This window comes from Crotalus tigris, unplaced genomic scaffold (assembly GCF_016545835.1).
Source record: "Crotalus tigris isolate CLP2741 ecotype Arizona unplaced genomic scaffold, ASM1654583v1 scf7180000018413.2111637, whole genome shotgun sequence".
Taxonomy (NCBI): domain Eukaryota; kingdom Metazoa; phylum Chordata; class Lepidosauria; order Squamata; family Viperidae; genus Crotalus; species Crotalus tigris.
This window is the reverse complement of record NW_024096990.1, coordinates 362,473-382,500: the sequence shown is the minus strand read 5'-3', so window position 1 is coordinate 382,500 and position 20,028 is coordinate 362,473.

Sequence of the window (20,028 nt, the reverse complement as noted above, 5' to 3'; positions counted from 1 at the left end):
GGCAATTGCTGAGGACCAAAACATGGATTTGGGGATGATGGGGAAGATGGTGCAAGAGAGCCTGCTCGATTTGGTAGAGCAATCTTGCCAAGCTGGCATTTTCTGGGATGTTGGTTTTGAATCCCTAATTAGGACCAAGTTAGCTGAGAATAATAAATAGTAAAAATGGTAGACAGCCTATCTGGACACACCAGGTTGGAGAAGCAGTTTTATTTTGAGGGAGTCCTTGGTGCTCTCTGAGCTTGTTTGTTTTCTTGCTGATGTTTCATTACCAAACTAGGTAATATCATCAGTGCTAGAAGGGAGTGGTGTTTGCTTTCATTTTATATACTAGTGCAGTGATGGCGAACCTTTTAGAGACCGAATGCCCAAACTGCAACCCAAAACCCACTTATGCATCGTCGGGTGCCGGGTAGGTGTGGCCCATTGGGTAGGTGTGGCCCATTGGGTGGGTGCGGCCCATTGGGGGGTGGCCCATTGGATGGCCGTGGCTGAGGTGGTAACGGCAGATTGGGTAGGATTAAAAAGTTCAATTAATCAATTTCAACTTTGCAAGATCTTTTATTTTTTCCGCGAGAAGTTGAAATTGACTGACTGAACCTTTTTTTTTTTTTGCACACGGTGGTGAAGGCCTAAAGCGAAAAGGTTTTATAAAACCCAGCTGAAGGTCTAGGACTGGGGCGATGGCGCGCGTGCCCACAGAGAGGGCTCTGAGTGCCGCCTCTGGCACCTGTGCCATAGGTTCGCCACCACTGTAATAGTGACTTGCCCTATCAGTGTTGGTGGCACTGTTGGCTTCTTGATTAGGCTGTCGTTTATTGTTGTTTGTTGATAGTTCCTTGATTGGGGGATTGCTTATTTTTTGATTGTTGATGCCATGTTATCCTGGTTCATCTGAGTGATGATTACTGGTGAGGAGGTGTTTTGCTCTTTTTGTTTCCTTTTGGGGTTTTTGATTGTCTCTTTTGAATGGTGTGTAGATGTTGTTTGTCTTTATGTGCCTGTTGTTGGTCAATTTGTCTGAGTGCCAGGCTTCCAGGAAATCTCTAGCATTTTTTTTTTTTGGATGCTGGCTTGGTTTAAGACAGTGGTGGCGAACCTATGGCACGGGTGCCAGAGGCGGCACTCAGAGCCCTCTCTGTGGGCACACACGCCGTCGTCCCAGTCCTAGGCCTTCAGCTGGGTTTTATAAAACTTTTTCGCTTTAGGCCTCCGCCACCGTGTGCAAAAAAAAAAAAAAAGGTTCAATCAGTCAATTTCAACTTCTCGTGGGAAAAAAAAGATCTTGCAAAGTTGGAATTGATTGATTGAACTTTTTAATCCCACCCAGTCTGCCGTTACCACCACAGCCACGCCTACCCAATGGGCCACACCCACCCAATGGGCCACATCCAGGCAATGGACCACACCCACCCGGCACTTGACGATGCATAAGCGGGTTTTGTGTTGCAGTTTGGGCACTCGGTCTCTAAAAGGTTCGCCATCACTGGTCTAGGATGCTTACAGCTGCCCATTTGACGCCACGGTGAAATCTGTCCGTGGGTTGTGAGATTTTGTTTCATTTTGTACCGCACAGATGTGGATTTAAAGCCTTGCTCAAGCTCCGAAGACAGATGACAGGACACTTTATGAGATCAAAATCTCTACAGCTGAGCCTTGATGCAGAACTTCATAGTGGTGTTAGCTAAAAGGGAGAAGTTTTTCAGTTCAATGATGCAGACCATCCTATTGTCCCTCTACAGATCCCATTGAGCCATACTCAATAGATGGCACAGTGGACTGTACCAATCCACATTACAGGTGTGGGGTAGATCCGCCTTTTTTAAAAAAAAATCTGCAGTATAAACACATCTTTTTTTTTTTTAAGCAAATACAGAAAAGTAGACAAGAGGTGGAGGCTGAATTTCTCGCCTATAGGACTACATTGCTACATGCAAGGAAGTTTTTTGTTTGGATGCACGGGGGGGGGGCATTCAAAGAGATGCCCCTCCACCTGCAGTTTGAGTGAGGACTCTGCTCCTTTCTTCAGTTTGGTGCATAGATGCAACCTCAGCCCCATCAAGGAGATACCAAATGATGTAATGTCCAGGAACCGGCTCTAAAGGTATAATAGGACCCAGTTTAGGAGAGTTTTTTTCCCCCTGCCATCTGCCAGAGAGATGGAAATCCTGAAATTTGAAGTGTTGTTGCCTTTCCTCTGTAAAACACACACACACACACACACACACACACACACACACACACAAAAGAGAGAGAGAGAGAGACAGACAGACAGATACACATATGTACGTATATGTATGCTTGAAGCTTTATACCTATAGCTTCAAACACCGCTCTTCAAAGAAAGCACTGCCTACTGTCCAATTTGGGCTTTTGTATTTTCGATGTGAGATTTATTTTTAATAGGCCTAATTTAAATGCCACTCTTTTTTTTTCCTTAGCCCCCCAAAAACCAAGCTCTTAATTTTTCTTAAAGAACCTTTTTTTTAAAAGCAGACAAATACTTTGCTGCAGGATCCAACGCAATAAATAATTTTTATTTTGTGATAAAAATATTTTATTTCCTCCTCCCCCTCCTCCCCTCCTCCCTTTCTGCTCTTCCCCCTCCTGCTGTTATCTTTCCTTTAAAAAGTCCAGGGAAAAATGTATTTTAAAATAATACGAAAGGCTCGTTCACGAAAGCCTCTCTCTGCTTCTGCCCCTCCCCATCTTTTCTTTCAACTGAATCTGTGCGTTGCTGCTGGGCAACTGTGGATTGCTTTTCCCTGCTGTGTGGCCTGTAGAAATGTGGCTTCCTGCCTTGTTTACTGTTTATTTGTGCTCCACAGTGATTTATGATGCCAGCATAGTGGTCAGCTTTAGGGAAGCCGATGGTCTGGGTCAGTTGCAAGCTCTCAGCTCTGCTAAATGCACACATTGCCCAGGTTTGCTGGTGAGCGAACTGCTCTTTCTTGGAGAGGACTGGGTAGTTTACTTTCCTCCCAAGCCCATCTGCTTTCCTGCCTTTTCCTTCTCTTTCAAAATAATAATAATAATAATAATAATAATAATAATAATAATAATAATAATGTGGCAAAAGCAAGCAAGGGTAGTACCAATAGTAATAGGCGCCTTGGGTGCAATCCCAAAACAACTGGAGCACCACTTGAACACCATTGGCATTGACAAATTCGCTATTAGTCAATTGCAAAAGGCAGCCTCACTAGGAACTGCTTCCATCCTGCGATGATACCTGTAATACCATCAAACATCCACATCTGCCTATCCCAGGTCCTGGGTAAGGACTCGATAGGTAGACAAAATGCCAAATCCTGTCTGAACATCTGGCTGACTGTGCGATGATCCATAATAATAATAAAAAAGTTGGAAGGGACCTTGGAGATCATCAAGTCCAACCCCCTGCTCAGGCAGGAAACCCTACACCATTTCAGACAAATGGCTGTCCAGTCTCTTCTTAAAAACTTCCAGTGTTGGAGCATTCACAGCTTCTGGAGGCGGGTTGTTCCATTGGTTAATTGTTCTAACTGTCAGGAAGTTTCTCCTTCTAGGTTACTTCTCTCCTTGAATAGTTTCCATCCGTTGCTTCTTGTCCTGCCTTCAGGCGCTTTGGAGAATAGCTTGACTCCCTCTTCTTTGAGGCAGCCTCTGAGATCCTGGAAGACTGCTATCCTGTCCCCCCTCGTCCTTCTCTTCGTTAAACTAGACATACCCAATTCCAGCAGCCGTTCCTTATATGTTTTAGCCTCCAGTCCCCTAATCATCATTGTTGCTCTTCTCTGTACTCTTTCTAGAGTCTCAGCCTCTTTTTTACATCTTCTCTGACCTGTAGGAACCGGCCTTTGAATAATGCATTAAACAAACAGAGATTCCCTGAGTCAATTATCTCAGCAAGCTTCTTTGCCACCGGTGATCAGACGGAAGGAACTCTTCTCCGTGGCCAGTTTGGAAGATGGAAGACCGAATTGCCTTCTCCTTTCCGCTCTGCCATTGCCAATGAGCTCTGAGTAGGTCTTGGGTGATTCTTGTCTGAAGAGCCTGTAGCCACAGGGACTAATGTGCCATCTGGGTTTATGCTTTACATCTTCCCAGGCTTTTGGTTTCCCAGATAACTGGGCCTGACTATCAAGACTGCACAGTGAAAAAAAAAGGGGGGGGGTTGAAGAAGGTAGTAAAGAGCCAAAGAAAGATGAAGAAAAGAAGTCAGCGGTGCCAATTATATTTTTAAGGCTATTTTTTCTTTTCAGGTATCTTTGTGATACAGGAAACGTCTCTTCTGCAGGAGCCTTCTGGTGGCAGCGCTGATGGAGTCTAATTGCCTGTTGTCAACTGAGGCCACTTTAATACTGCTACTGGTACCCCGAAACCTTCAGAAGCAGACTGAAGCTTTTTGACTTGAAATGGTGAGCCTAAGGAACGAGCTGTTCAGCTGGGCCTGGATTAGGCAGATCCTGCTAAAGGAGATTCCCCACACATCCTCATACTATCCAAAAGGAAAGAAGGAGAAGGAAGAAAAGAAAGAAAGAAAGAGAAAGAAAGAAAGAAAGAAAGAAAGAAAGAAAGAAAGAAAGAAAGAAAGGGAAAGAAGGAAGGAAGGAAGGAAGGAGAATGGGTGGAGGCAGAACAGAGAAGAAGGAAGGAAGGAAGGAAGGAAGGAGGCAGAACAGAGAAGAAGGAAGGGAGAGAGGGAAGGAGAAAAGGGAAGGGAAGGGAAGGAAAATACAATTTTCTTTCTGCTTTACAAGCTCCAGTTCCCTGCTGAAGTTAAATGTGAAATCACACTCTTACTTGCTTCATTCCTCCCTGGCTGGGCCTACCGGAGGGAAGTTCCCTGTCTGTTGGAATCTTACAGGACTTGTTAGGAGAGAGAAAGTTTGAAATTTGGAGAAGGGCGGAAAGAGAGTTCCTTCCAATGGGTACACAAAACAGCTACCTAGGAGAAGTTTCAGATACATCATGGCTAGACCCAAAATAAATTGACTTGGCTCTCCAGCATGGTTGATATTATGGGTACGGAGAACTGATTTTTTTATTGGCATATCCTTCTCCTTTGGAAATTACTGCATTGTGGACTATAGTGTCAGAATCAGGCAGGAACTTACAGAGTCCTCTTAATCAAGATTTATGATGGTGAAAGAATAATGGTACAAGAATTCTAGCAAGGCAGCTAATTTTCAATTCAGAACCAATCTACTTAAGGTGGACAGTTTCTGAAGCGTCTCTCTCCCAGTTTTAAGTTATATCAATGGGTTCTTCTTTTTGGGAGATCTGTAGCTGGTGGTTTATTTAAAGGTATCAGGAATCTATCTGTCAGAGAACCAATTCTTAACAACAACAACAACAACATTGGAAAGGACCTTGGAGGTCATCTAGTCCAACCCCCTGCTCAGGCAGGGAATAACAACAACAACAACAACAACAACATTAGAAGGGACATTGGAGGTCATCTAGTCCACCCCTCTGCTCAGGCAGGGAATAACAACAACAACAACAACAACAACAACATTGGAAGGGACCTTGGAGGTCATCTAGTCCCACCCCCTGCTCAGGCAGGGAATCCTATACCATTTCAGACAGCCCAGTCTCTTCTTAAAAACCTCCAGTTTTGGAGCATTCACAGCTTCTGGAGGCAGGTTGTTCCACTGATTAATTGTTCGTGGTATCCGAAGCAGAACATCCAGATTCAGCCAGAGTTTCATTCCATACAGCATTAACCTTGCGAACTCTCAAGCTTTCTCCTTCCGTTATATATTCAAGATGGACAATGTTTAATATTTATTTGCTATGAATATGTAGGGATGTGGGTCTATACATATGTTGTTCATAGTATGTTTAGGCTTGTGTCATGTATGTGTTTCACTTTGAGAGTGGGCAACTAAATTTCATTTTTGATGTGTGCCATTGTGCCCACAGTATAAAAATGATAATAAAGGTTATCTATCTATCTATCTATCTATCTATCTATCTATCTATCTATCTATCTATCTATCTATCTATCTATCTATCTATCTATCTAACTAACTGTCAGAAAAATTCTCCTTAGTTCTATGTTGCTTCTCTCTTTGATTAGTTTCCATCCGTTGCTTCTTGTCCTGCCTTCAGGTGCTTTGGAGAATAGCTTGACTCCCTCTTCTTTGGGGCAGCCCCTGAGATATTGGAACGCTGCTATCATGTCACCCCCTCGTCCTTCTCTTCATTAGACTAGACCACTGATGGCGAACCTATGGCACGGGTGCCAGAGGCGGCACTCAGAGCCCTCTCTGTGGGCACGCGCGCCATCGCCCCAGTCCTAGGCCTTCAGCTGGGTTTTATAAAACCTTTTTGCTTTAGGCCTCTGCTGCTGCGTACAAAAAAAAAAGGTTCAATCAATCAGTCAATTTCAACTTCTCGCAGGAAAAAAAAGATCTTGCAATGTTGGAATTGATTGATTGAACATTTTAGTCCCACCCAGTTTGCCGTTACCACTGCAGCCACACCCATCCAATGGGCCACACTCACCCAATGGGCCACACCCACCCAGCACCTGACGATGCATAAGTGGGTTTTGGGTTGCAGTTTGGGCACTCGGTTTCTAAAAGGTTCGCCATCACTGGACTAGACATACCCAATTCCTGCAACCGTTCCTTATAAGTTTTAGCCTCCAGCCCCCTAATCATCTTTGTTGCTCTTCTCTGTATTTCTTTGCATGTCATTTTCTCCCAACCCTTTGGGGATCATCTCATGCCGGGCTGTTTTTGCACCCAGAACACATTCTGCCTCCTGCCGGAAGCTAAATGAGTAGCAGAATTTGGCCACCACTTGAGAAAGTCCACTTTGATCCCAATAGTGATGTTGGTGTGGTTGACTCACGCCTGGTGGAGGGTGATGATTTGAATCAAACATTAACACCTTGCTGTTTAATGAAGCCAAGAGCACAGAACTGGAAGCGACCTCAGGCTTTGAAATCAACGCGGCTCGGCTTAAACTGTTTTACTTTTTGCTAAGGGCGGTCTGTGCTCCCACTTGCACTGAAGGCTGGAACTGTTAAAAAAAGAAAAAAAGAAATAGGCATCTGCTAATGTCTTGCCGTCCGCAGCAAGGGAAAAGCAACAGTGGTATTTCATTTTCATTGATCAGAAGACCCAGTCAGCAGCTTCAGCCCCAAACGGGATTGCAATACCGTGATTGCCCATGGCCGCTGAAGGGTTTCGTTATCTATGTGCTCCAGAAAGAAATTAACAACAACAGGTGGTATGATTTAATAACTCCTGTGTAATAACATCTGTCAAAAAGGGGTTGAGCATATTTGGCCAGAGTTGTGAAGTACTGCTTTAATACTGCTTTGCAGTTGGCAAAAACAGCCAGGATTTCCAGCTCTGAGTTTCAGACAGAACATTATTTTGTTTGCTGGAGCAAGAAAAGCAGAACAGCTGTCCAGATGTGTAGAAGTTCATCTTTTTAAATTACTGGCAGAACTGGAAGAGACAGAAAGACGTTGGAGAGCTCTAAGGGAACAAGCTGGCTAAAATTTGGCGCCCCCACCCATCTTCTTGGGCCTTTGTAAAATGGTTGCCTTTGAAGACAATGGGGAGATGGAGGAGGCAGAATAACAGAACAGAATAACAGAGTTGGAAGGGATCTTGGAGGTCATCTAGTCCAACCCCCTGCTCAAGCAGCAGACCCTATCCCAATGATGGTGAACCTTTTAGAGACCGAGTGCCCAAATTGCAACCAAAAACCCACATATTTATTGCCGGGTGCCAGGTGGGTGTGGCCCACTGGGTGGTCGTGGCTGTGGTGGTCATGGCAGACTGGGTGGGTGTGGCCAAGGTGGTCGTGGTCACCTCGATGTTGCTCGTGGGGAGGGATGCCTGTGGGGGCCAGGCAGGGTTGGGGGAGATCTAGGGGGTCTCTGGCAGGTGGAGCGATGGGCAGGAGATTCGTCCTGCGGTGTGTGGCGAGGCAGGGCGGGGGTACCATTGTCACAGGGCAAGGCGAGGCAGGGGCCAGGGAGGCTGCTGCCTAACACCATCAGCCCCCCCCCCACACAGAGGCCAGCAAGCACATGGGGGCTGACAGTGTCCGTCAGCAGCCACAGCCTGTCAGCCCCTCGACTGGCACACTCTGGGTTTCTGAAGCCCACCACAAGCAGTTCAGAGAAGCCGCCTCTGAGCTGGACGGCTGGCCGACAGCTGAGGAGGTGATACAGTGGGTCGTGCCTGGGAAAAGGAGAGCATGCGAGGCCAGGAAGGATGGGATGGGGGGGGGAGGGAAACCAGCTGTGCCGGGATACATCCGGCCACATGGGACCTCAGCGAGTTAGCAGGCGGCTGCTTGAATAGGGACGGTTGCCATCTCTGGGGCATGGCGCACGTGCCCACAGAGAGGGCTCTGAGTGCCACCTCTGGCACCCGTGCCATAGGTTCGCCACTACTGCCCTATCCCATTTCAGACAAATGGCTGTCCAATCTCTTCTTAAAAACCTCCAGTGATGGACCACCTGCGACTTCTGGTGGGAAGCTGTTCCACTGGTTAATTGTTCTCACTGTCAGGAAATTTCTCCTTAGTTCCAGGTTGCTTCTCTCCTGGATTAGTTTAGCATGGATTTTCATCTTGGTTTCAAAGCACCAACATTAGTGAGCAGGTTTGCCTATCATGGCAAGCCATGTTTTGGTTTAACTAAGATTTGCTCAAGCCCTAATGTCTGGTTCACCGATGATAAGCCATAAATCATAGCTATCAAACTGCAAAAGCTGGATTCACACACAGCATTAAATTCAAACCAGGCAAACTCTTGGACAGCTTTGGAGGAATTTGGACTCGCCGTCTTCCAGTGCATGCCAGCTCTGAGTTTTAATCATGCTGGAATATCTACCTTTATTGTAATGAAAATTCATGATTTGTTTGCTCCTGAATGGAATTGCCCAAGCTGTGATCCAACAGATGTCCAAAGGATGGTCAAAGCCAGATCATTTCTGCCCAGAGACATTTTTCAAATGATTGCGACAAATGTGATCCTTTGTGGGTCTTTCTCCCTCTGCTACAAAGTGAACATTACTGCTTTAGCTATTTCTTCTTATTTTTCTGAAATAGTTTTAAATCGATCCATTCTGCACTCATATGGCCCATTCTTCCACTGAAGCATGAAGAGCTGATATTTCCTCAGTCCTTCTCAACTCCACTGTGCCTTTTATTTGCTCCCCTCCAGTTTTTATTTTGCTTTTTTAAAAAAATGTTGCTATTGTTTGGATTAACCTTCTGTTTATGAGCTAGTAGAGCTATCTTATCTGAATGCAAAAATCTGATCAGCCACTGGAGGGCGGAGAAAGGCGTTCTAGAAAACCCTGACTTTGCTGCCCTCTAGTGGTCTCTCATAATTTTGTACTCTTTATATAATAGCCCTAGCTAGGCAATTCGATGGATTAATCCATCTTTTATCGCCTACAAATATTTCTTTTGCAAACAAAATGTTTCTGTTTGCTCTGTCAGAGTTGTTGAGTTAATGTGTCCATTGCTTGAAGTGCAGTGTGCAGTATAGCGGGCACACCAAGCTTGTGCAAAAATCTTACGATTTGTGTGAAGGCGTATCAAAACGTACATGAACCAGGATATTGAGTTCAACGGAGCCCAGTTCCACATAGATAGTTGGAATACCGCAGGCATAAAAAGTCAGTCTGAGGGTTGTTGTTTTTTTTGTGTGTGTGTTTTTGGGATCTGTGGCTCCCTTGACAGTTGGTCAAGAAAAAACATACAGTTACGTTGCTAAGTGAGAAATTGAGTTTTGCCCCATTTTACTTTTCTGGCCATATTAAGTGAATCACGACAGTTGTTAAATTAGTAACACGGTTGTTAAGTGAAACTGGCTTCCCTCGTTGACTCAGCTTGTCAGAAGCTTGTGATCACATGACTCTGGGAAATCTGCGACCATCATAAGTGCGAGTCAGCTGCCATGCGTCCGAATGTAAATCACATGACCGTGGGGATGGGGCAAGGGCCATAAGTGTGAAAAATGGTCATAAGTCCCTTTTTTCAGTGCTGTTGTAACTTTGAATGGTCACTAAACAAACTCTTGTAAGTCAAGGACTATCTGTATTCATTTTGTTTTGCTCATTTGCCAATTCTAGGAGGGTAAAAGTCCACCCTTTTAAAGAGAAACCTGGCAGGTGTCACTAAATGAGTCAGCTTCATGCCTTTAGAACTACAGTAGTGGCCAAAATTGTGGAAACCTTTTGGGAAAAAGTGTGTTTTTGAGGTTTGATGGCTAATAACACCACTTTTTTTCGGAGTAGTACCATAAAATTGTATATCAATGGAAAGGTAATTGAATCAAGAATGTAATGCAACATAGTTTGTTCAATTACCTGTACTGTATTCTATGAAAAGTTATAGCCAAATAACCAGAAAAAGGAAGCACAACTAGGTTGATCTCAGGTAGCTTTCCTTCATCTGATTGTAGCCAATGAGCATGAGTGTTTAGAGCAGACATGTCAAACTCGTGACGTCACGTGACGTCGCGCGACGTATCGGAGCTTTTTCTCCATCGCTGGCAATGGGGTGGGCGCGATTTCCTGGTGACACGTCCGGCTTGCGGCCGGCAGTTTGACACCCCTGGTTTAGAGAGTCAATCAGATGTCATCTTGTTTTGGCAATGAGCCAATCAAATCACGATAGGATCCAGTTATTGATGTCATGTATTGAAGCTGAAAGGAGGACATTTGTCGTTGTGTTATGAGATCGCTATCAAGTTGGCTGGCTTTTTTGTGTGTTCTTTCATTTAGCGAGCTTGTAAAACGTAATAAAATTAAAGTCATGGTGCAAAGAGTTGACTGGTTGCCCAGAAAGCGATGTAAAATAGTATTATTAAGTGAACAAGGCTACAGTTATAAAGAAATTAGATGGAAAATGGATGGAAACTTAACCAAAGGTGGCATTTCTACTGTACACTTTTCCCAAAAGGTTTCCACACTTTTGGCCACTACTGTATATTCCCTCTCTAGTAGCAGGAGATGGGATGGACAGGGGTGGTCAAGATGGTAACAGCCTGGCACATTTGCTGCCTCAGACAAGGTAAATGGAGTGAGGCCGTCAGAAATGCTGGCGGCGTGAATCTATTTTATAGTGAGCAGTTGCAGAGATGATCATTTAGTACACATTATCTGCATGCCTGGATGTTCCACCTTTGGAACATCTCTGCCGAAGCAGCAGGAGTTCTGCTTCAGTGCCATGGACAGGCTGGCATTTCTGATGGGGAAAGAAGAGGGCACAAAAACAGCAGGAAGCCATCTTGATTTCCCATCTCTCACGCTGCCCAGAAGGCATCACTCTGGGAGACAAAGCAGACTTGATCAAAAATGGGCTTTTTTTTATCCCGGGAAATACATTAACGTGAACTCTGGCTTGTCCTTTCTGATTAACGGACTGCACGAGGGCCAATAAAATGGTTGAGTTGTCCAGATCAGGAGGAAATATAACAGAATCATGGAGTTGGAAAGAGCTCGGAGGTCTTCTAGTCCAACCCCCTGCTCAAGCAGGAGACCTTAGACCAGGGGTAGGCAACCTTGGCTCTTTTATGACTCGTGGACTTCAACTCCCAGAATTCCTGAGCCAGCCATGCTGAGGAGAAAGGGAGAGGTTTCCATGCTGAGCCATGCTGGCTCAGGAATTCTGGGAGTTGAAGTCCACCAGTCATGAGGGGGCCATAGTTCCCTCATGCTGGCTCAGGAATTCTGGGAGTTGAAGTCCACCAGTCATAAAAGAGCCAAAGTGGCCTACCCCTGTCTTGGCTTAGACCATTCTGGTCTCTTCTTGAAAACCTCCAGTGTTAGATGTCTATGGAGATTCTCCGTCATGGTTGTCCCAAAGAACTGAAGAAGATTTTGGGATGAGAAGTGAAACGTCTTTAAGGAAAAACAAAGAAAGTCCAGTTGCCTCTTGAAAAAGTGCTTTTAGGAATCCAATGTTGGCACACCCACGACTTCTGAAGGCAAGCCGTTCCACTGGTTAATTGTTTTCACTATCAGGAAGTTCCTCCTTAATTTCAAGTTGCTTCTCTCCTTGATTAGTTTCCATTCATTGTTTCTTGTCTTGCCTTCAGGTGCTTTGGAGAACAGGCTGACCCCTTCTTTTCTGTGCCAGCCCCTCAAATATGGGAAGACTGCTACCCTATCACCCCTAGTCCTTCTCTTTGTTAGACACTAGACCAGTGGTTCTCAACCTGTGGGTCGGGACCCCATTTGGGGTCGAACAACCATTTTACGGGGGTCGCCAAACAACGCAGTCCACCATTTTTTCCCCCCTTTTCCTTAGCTGTGCTACTCCCTTTTATTCTGTTGGCTTTTGAAAGCCAATAGAATAGACTCTCTTGAATAGAGTCTAATTCTATTGGCTTTCAAAAGCCAATAGGAATTGTCCAGGCTGTCTCTGCCCTGCTCAGCCCGCCAAAAGTCCCCTTCTGCAAACGGTGCTGCACCAGTTGAGTAGTCCTCGACTTACGACCGGTTGAGTAGTCCTCGACTTACAACCGGTTGGGGGTCGCGGCATTAAAAAGGTTGAGAACCACTGCACTAGACATACCCAGTTCCTGCAACCGTTCATTGTACATTTTGGCCTCCATATAGAAGTGGTGGATTGTCTTTCAAATGAATAAAGTTTGGAGTGGGTCAAACTTTTCCAGGAGAATCAGATTCATCGGTTAGGGAGACCTTCTGAATCCATCTTCGGAACGACTGGTGCTTTCATCTGCCTCAATTTCTCCGCTCTCCTGTGCCGAGTGCTTTCTTAGAAAGCGTGGTCTGGCATCTCTTGAATATCTTTTTGGCATCTGAGATTGGATCTCAAAAACATTCACAGCGTTCTTGACCTTATGTTGTACTGTGTTTTAGTTGCGCTGTTTTACCCTTGGAATAATTTCAAAAAGGTACATTATTTGGTACGGGGTTTAATTTGTCTTTTTGCTTTCCTCTCTGTTCTGTCGGGGTATTTTTAGGGCTGTTTCGTTGTCTGGAAAAGGAGGATAAGACTGCCTACTGGAAATAAACTGTTTCCAAAAGCAGCCAATTTGCAGGAAAGCACTGCTTGAAGATTGGGTTGGCACGTGTTTTCCAGATGCCTGTAACTATACGGGTCAGTCTGAGAAGGCACAACGATGTTAATGACTTTGTAAAGGGTATGGATCATTTTTAAGAGTCACAAATGCAAGTGAACTGTTGTCGTGATTGCCCAAAAACAAATAAACAGACAAAAAAAAAATCTAACCCCCAAACCCAACCATACTATGTAAGAAATTGTAAGCCATCTAGCATTTTGTTTCCTAACTTGGAAATATATTTAAAATGCTAATTTTAAAAAACGGAATAGATTGTAATGGGTGATAAGCTCCACAAGTAGTCCTTATTCTCTTAGTGAATGAAATTGTGACCGACCCTGAAGAAGGTACTTAGGTTATGACCCAGATTTGAGGTTTTGACAACCCGTTGTGGGCACATGACTACATTTTGGGCGCTCAGCAACTTCTCCAATGAATTCGCACGGATAATATGGCCCAAGTAAATCAGGCGCAGTCTTATGATTTTAGCTTCCAGTGATGTAGAACAGAAAATAACAGAGATGAAAGTGACATTGGAGGTCTTCTAGTCCAGCCCCCTGCTCAAACAGGAGACCCTACACCAGGGGTCTTCAAACCTGGCCCTTTTATGACTTATAGACTTCAACTCCCAGAATTCCTCAGCCAGGTACGCTGGCTGAGGAATTCTGGGAGTTGAAGTCCACAAGTCATAAAAGGGCCAAGTGTGAAGACCCCTCCCAGAATTCCTCAGCCAGGCATGCTAGCGGAGGAATTCTGGGAGTTGAAGTCCACAAGTCATAAAAGGGCCAAGTTTGAAGACCTCTGCTTGTGGACTTCAACTTCCAGAATTCCTCAGCCAGGCACGCTGGCTGAGGAATTCTGGGAGTTGAAGTCCACAAGTCATAAAAGGGCCAAGTGTGAAGACCCCTCCCAGAATTCTTCAGCCAGGCACACTGGCTGAGGAACTCTGGGTGTTGAAGTCCACAAGTCATAAAAGGGCCAAGTTTGAAGACCCCCTGCCCTAACCATTTCAGACAAATGGCTATCCAATCTCTTCTTAGCTCCCCCCCTCCCCTCCACTGTTGGAGCACCCATAGCTTCTGTAGACAAGTCATTTGACTGGTTAATTGTAACTGTCAGAAATTTCTCCTTAATTCAAGGTTGCTTCTCTCCTGGATTAAGTTTCCATCCAGGTTGCTTCTTGTCCTGCCTTCAGGTGCTTTGGAGAAGAGCTTGACTCCCTCTTCTTTGGGGCAGCCCCTGAGACATTGGAACCCTGCTATCACATCACCCCAATGTGCAGTTGTTAAATGAATCATGATTTTGCACGATTCACTTAATAACTGTGGTGATTCGCGTAGCAATCCTGGCCAAAAAAAGGTCATAAAATTGGGCATGCCTCTTAACAACTACCTTACTTAGCAATGGAAAACCTGGTTCCAACTGTGGTCAGAAAATGAGGAGCTCCTGTATACTGAAGTCTGGATATCTTTTCTGACTTTACAAAGTTGTGTTTCCTGTGAACATTTCTTTCCTGTGACTGTTAATGTTCTCACTGGAGACTCCTGTATCTTCAAGAGAAGTTGTAATCTTGCTTGCCTGAGCACTGGGGACCATACAGACAGAGATATGGCCTTGTTAACTTGGCTGTTTTTCTTTCTTTCTGTAGAGGTTTTCAGCTGCAGGAACCTTTGTGGAAAGTTATTAAAGAGTCTTCTGGCAAGAATTGCTGTGTGCCGTGAGTTGTGCCCTAGTCACAGGGCGGCCCCTCTCGAACAATCACTGGATGTGTGTGTCCTCCTGTCACACACAAGAGCCTCCCTCCACCGCCAAGTTGAATTGAAGGGCCTAGCTACCGTCTGCTCCTCTCCCAGGTTAGAAAACATAACTCCATCCAGTGTGTTGCTAAATATTTAAAGCATTAATAGGCTGCCTTATTTCATGGCAAGTCAGCACGATCAAAGTACCAGTCAATTATAATAAATACGTAGGAAGCTAACAAGGAATGTCAGGGTTTGAAAGATTGAAGAGGTTGGGGAGAAATGGTTTAAAGGTGAATTTAAAACAGGAAATCTTTGCCTCCTGCACCAAAAAGCTGCAGACTTCAACAGACAGCTAGTCCTTGTCTTACAAGCATTCATTTAGTGACTATTTAAAGCAGTGATGGCGAACCTTTTAGAGACTGAGTGCCCAAACTGCAACCCAAAACCCACTTATGTATCGCAGGATGCCGGGTGGGTGTGGCCCACTCGGCGGGTGCAGCTATAGTGGGCTTGGCAGACTGGGTGGGCATGGCCACTGGATGGGTGTGGCTGCAGTAGTCATGGCAGATTGGGTAGGCATGGCCGGGGTGAGCGTGGCCACCTTGATGTTGCTTATGGGGAGGGACACCTGTGGGAGCTGGGCAGGGTTGGGGGAGATCCAGGGGGTATCTGGTGGGTGGGATGGTGGGCTCCCCAATGGCGGCTCCAGGCTGGCTGGTCTTAGGCCAGTGATGGCGAACTTTTAGAGACCACATGTGCTGGGGTGATGGCGCGTACCCACAGAGAGGGCTCCATGTGCTGCTTCTGGCATGCGTGCCATAGGTTTGCCACCACTGATGTAAAGCAACCATGGCGCTGGAATCAGCGTCTTACAGCTGGACTGCATCCCCACAGTCACGTCATCACAATTTGGGTGCACGGCTGGCTGGGGAATTTGGGAGTTGAAATCCACATGTCTTAAAGTTGCCAAGGTTGAGAAACACTGCTCCAGAGATACCTTAAGCTAGCCTCTCCTCCAGGGTGGAGTTGAAAGTGGAATGGGAAGTTTAGGCACCAACCATCAGATGCACCCATTTTGCTCCCAGCCGCCCGCCTCAGCCGATTCATAGCAGCTTTTCCTTTTTCAGGGAGAACGCGAAAAAAAACAACAAAACAAAACATGTTGGTTGGACGTGTTTCTGCAGCGGTTTGCATGCAAGTGATGATTTCACCGAAGATAAACACCACAATCTATTATTCCTTTCCAGTGTTTGATTCTTATTCTGCCTTGAGATTACAAGTAATCCTCGGCTTACAACTGTTGGTTTACTGAATGCTCGAAGTTACAACGGCTGTGAAAAAAGTGACTTAGGACTATTTTTCACACTTGCAGCATCCCCAAGGTCAGGGGTAGGCAACTTTGGCTCTTTCATGACTCGTGGACTTCAACTCCCAGAACTCCTGAGCCAGCATGGCTGAGCATGGAATCCTCTCCCATTCCCCTCAGCGTGGTTGGCTCAGGAATTCTGGGAGTTGAAGTCCATGAGTCATAAAAGAGCCAAGGTGGCCTAGCCCTGTCCTAAGTCCTCCTGTTCTAAGTGGTGAGTCTCCTAGGCCAGGGGTAGGCAACCTTGGCTGTTTTATGACTCGTGGACTTCAACTCCCAGAATTCCTGAGCCAGCATGAGGGAAACTTTGGTCCCTTCATGACTTGTGGGCTTCAACTCCCAGAATTCCTGAGCCAGCATGGCTCAGCTTGGAAACCTCTCCCTTTCCCCTCAGCATGGCTGGCTCAGGAATTCTGGGAGTTGAAGTCCACCAGTCATAAAAGAGCCAAGGTCACCTTCCCCTGCCCAAGGTCATGTGATCAAAATGCAGATGCTTGGCAACTGACTCGTACTTAGGACCGTGGCTGTGTCCCAAGGTCACGTGATCCCCTTTTGTGACTTTCTGACAAGCAAAGGGGAAGACAGATTCGCTTAGCAACCGTGTTACTAACTTAACATCTGCAGGGATTCACTTAACAACTGTGGCAAGAAAGGTGGTAAATTGGGGCAAAATTCACTTAGCAAGTGTCTCGCTTAGCAGCAGAAGATTTGGGCTCAGTTGTGGTCATAAGCCGAGGACTAGTACTTTGGAGGAGAATATTCAGTTCAGGGTCTAGCCTGCCATCAGCACCACCAGTCAACAGGGGACATTTTGGCTTTAAGCCTTTTTGAACAAAGACACTGGTTCTCCATCAGGAGAGGACTTCCAATGTGACTTTCACCTTTCCTGAAACGGGATTTCCAAACTCCAGTTGTGGGGCACTCAGGTGAAATGGATTCCTTCCATTCTCTTTTCTTACTGGCAATATACCTTTTTTTCCCCCTTCCCCCCTGTAACTATTAACTCAGCAGAGTCCATTTAGATCTTGCTGACTATCTCAGAGTTCCTATAACTGTGGACCATGATTAACACCCGAACACCAGGGCACCATTCATGTTCGTGGTTTGTATGCCTCTGGCTGCGAAGCCCACTGTTAGATGCAAAGACATCTGTTAGCTTTAATTTCACTCCAATCCTAGGTTGCTAATACATTCTTTCAGTTTTTGACAATTAGATAACAGGTTGCAAATGTAGTGAATACAACAGGGATAGAAAATCTTCCTCATGTACCTTGGGGAGAACTGAAAGAATTTATCAGAAGCTTCAGGATAGCAGCTTTTAAAAGACCTGCATGGTTTTAGAAATAAATAATAATAATAATAATCGGCTGAAAATCTTTATATGCTCAAGTGCTTCTCAACTAGGGCAGTTTAAGAGGGGTGGACTTCAACTCCCAAAATTCCTTAGCCAACACGGAAGAGTCACAGCCTAGAATTTCTTAGCCAACATGGGAGAGGATTCCTTAGCCAACATGGAAGAGCCATAGCCTAGAAGACAATTTCTAAGATTTATCAAATTCTCGATTAATATTTTTTTCCACCTCTGGCACATAACAGGCCATGGATGCAACATGAATGGCTTTTTGCCTGCACTGTCTATATTTAGAATATGCCAATAACTCATAAGTTTCTTCTTTCAACTCCCAGACCTTAATTCATCTCCAGAGTCTAAGGTCCTCGGGGGTCTCCCCCCTTCCCCCCCACTTTTCCATTAGATTTACCAGATAGACACCTGACCTACCAGAAGCAAAATTCTATTTGCAACCTGATTGCAGATTGCAACTGGCGATTTCTTTTCTTTACAAGATTCAGTCTTTTTACAAGATTCGTTTTTTAAAAGATTCAGTCTTTTTTTTTTTGATAAGTGCTATTTTTTTATTTTTCTCCTTTTAGACAGAGGCATGTCATTCCATCCCTCACCCTCCTTTGCCTCAAAAAGGGTTGAATTTTTGTCATGTTGTTTTTTCAAAAGTTTTTCTCCGAGGTTCTGTGACCATTTGGCAGTCAGAAAATGGAACTTAAAATTCTTTCGACGTTGCATCACAGCCCTGCCTGTCATTTAGAAAAGGCTCTGTCCATAAAGCGCCACTTCAGATGGAGGGTTGGGGTGACATTAACTGTTAATTAAAAGAATAGAGCACATCTGATTTTGGGGGCAGAACCCACCAAATAGTACTCAACTGCCTATGTATGCCCCAGGCTGCATTGATTTTAAATTGAAGTAATTTTAAATAAAGTATTTCAATCGCCAAGGAAAAAAAAGGCCAATTTAAATAATTGATTTCAATCACATTTCCAGCTTCCTAATTCATTTGTTTACTGAGCAAGCAGGCAGATTAATTGACCATCGTCACACTTGAAACATACATGTCTGAAACTCAGTGGGGTCTTTGGGCTACTCATATGGAGGATATCTCCCCCCCTCCCAGTTCTAGCTATGTAGCATCCATGCTTTTTGCATGATGAAGCTCAAATTTGCTTAAGAAAGTGGCTACGGAACAAAAGACCTTGCTTTGCCTGGATGTATCTGCACCTGTAAACTAGGTCACTGTTTCTCAGCCTTGGCAAGTTTAAGTTGGGTGGACTTCAACTCCCAGAATTCTCCAACCGGCACAAAGAATTCTGGGAGTTGAAGTCCACTCATCCTTTTTAACTTGCCAAAGCTGAGAAACTGTGAACTAGGTAATCTCAGAAGCTAACTGCAGCAAAATTATTGTATTGCCTATGTATGCACAATGATGGAAGAATAATGATATTTCCACTAAGGGGGAATGGTTTTGAAAATGTCAGAATCTGCAGAAATGGTAAAATTGACCTGTTTGGTCAAAGAATAAACAACTTTTTTTTTTACTGCAAATCTTATACTGTATGGACTTTTTGCTGAAAGAAGAAGAAAAAATGGATGAATAATAATAATAATAATAACAATAATAATAATAAAGTTGGAAGGGACCTTGGAGGTCATCTAGTCCAACCTCCTGCTCCTATACCATTTCAGACAAATGGCTGTCCAGTCTCTTCTTAAAAACCTCCAGTGTTGGAGCATTCACCACTTCTGGAGGCAGGTTGTTCCACTGGTTAATTGCTCTAACTGTCAGGAAGTTTCTCCTTAGTTCTAGGTTGCTTCTCTCCTTGATTATAGTAATAATAAATAAAGTTGGAAGGGACTTTGGAGGTCATCTAGTCCAACCCCCATTTCAGACAAATGGCTGTCCAGTCTCTTCTTAAAAACTTCCAGTGTTGGAGCATTCACCGCTTCTGGAGGCAGGTTGTTCCACTGGTTAATTGTTCTGTCAGGAAGTTTCTCCTTAGTTCTAGGTTGCTTCTCTTCTTGAGAAGCATTTATGGATTTGAAGATGACCAAAGAGGTGGATTAAATGAGGTGGGTGATCGGATTTGCAAAATGTTTAAGAAAAGGGAAAGACAATAGGAGTTTAATTATCTGCTGAAAAGAAGGCTGGAAGTCATTCCGATATTTCATAGGATATTTCATATTCCGATATTTCATAGGATATTTCCATATTCCATAGGAAATTCAGTTTCCTATGAAAATGCTTAATAAATATAAATAAATATTTATGCAAAGAGGTTTTGCCCCATTTTATGACCATTTTTGCCACCGTTGTTAAGTCAATCACTGCAGTTGTTAAGTTAGTAACAAGGTTGTTAAGTGAATCTGGCTTCCCCATTGACTTTGCCAGCCAGAAGGTGATTACATGACGCTTGGACACTGCAAACCGTCATAAATAGGAGTCAGTTGCCAGGCATCCGAATTTTGATCACGTGATCATGGGGATGCCGTAACGGTCATTAAGTCTGAC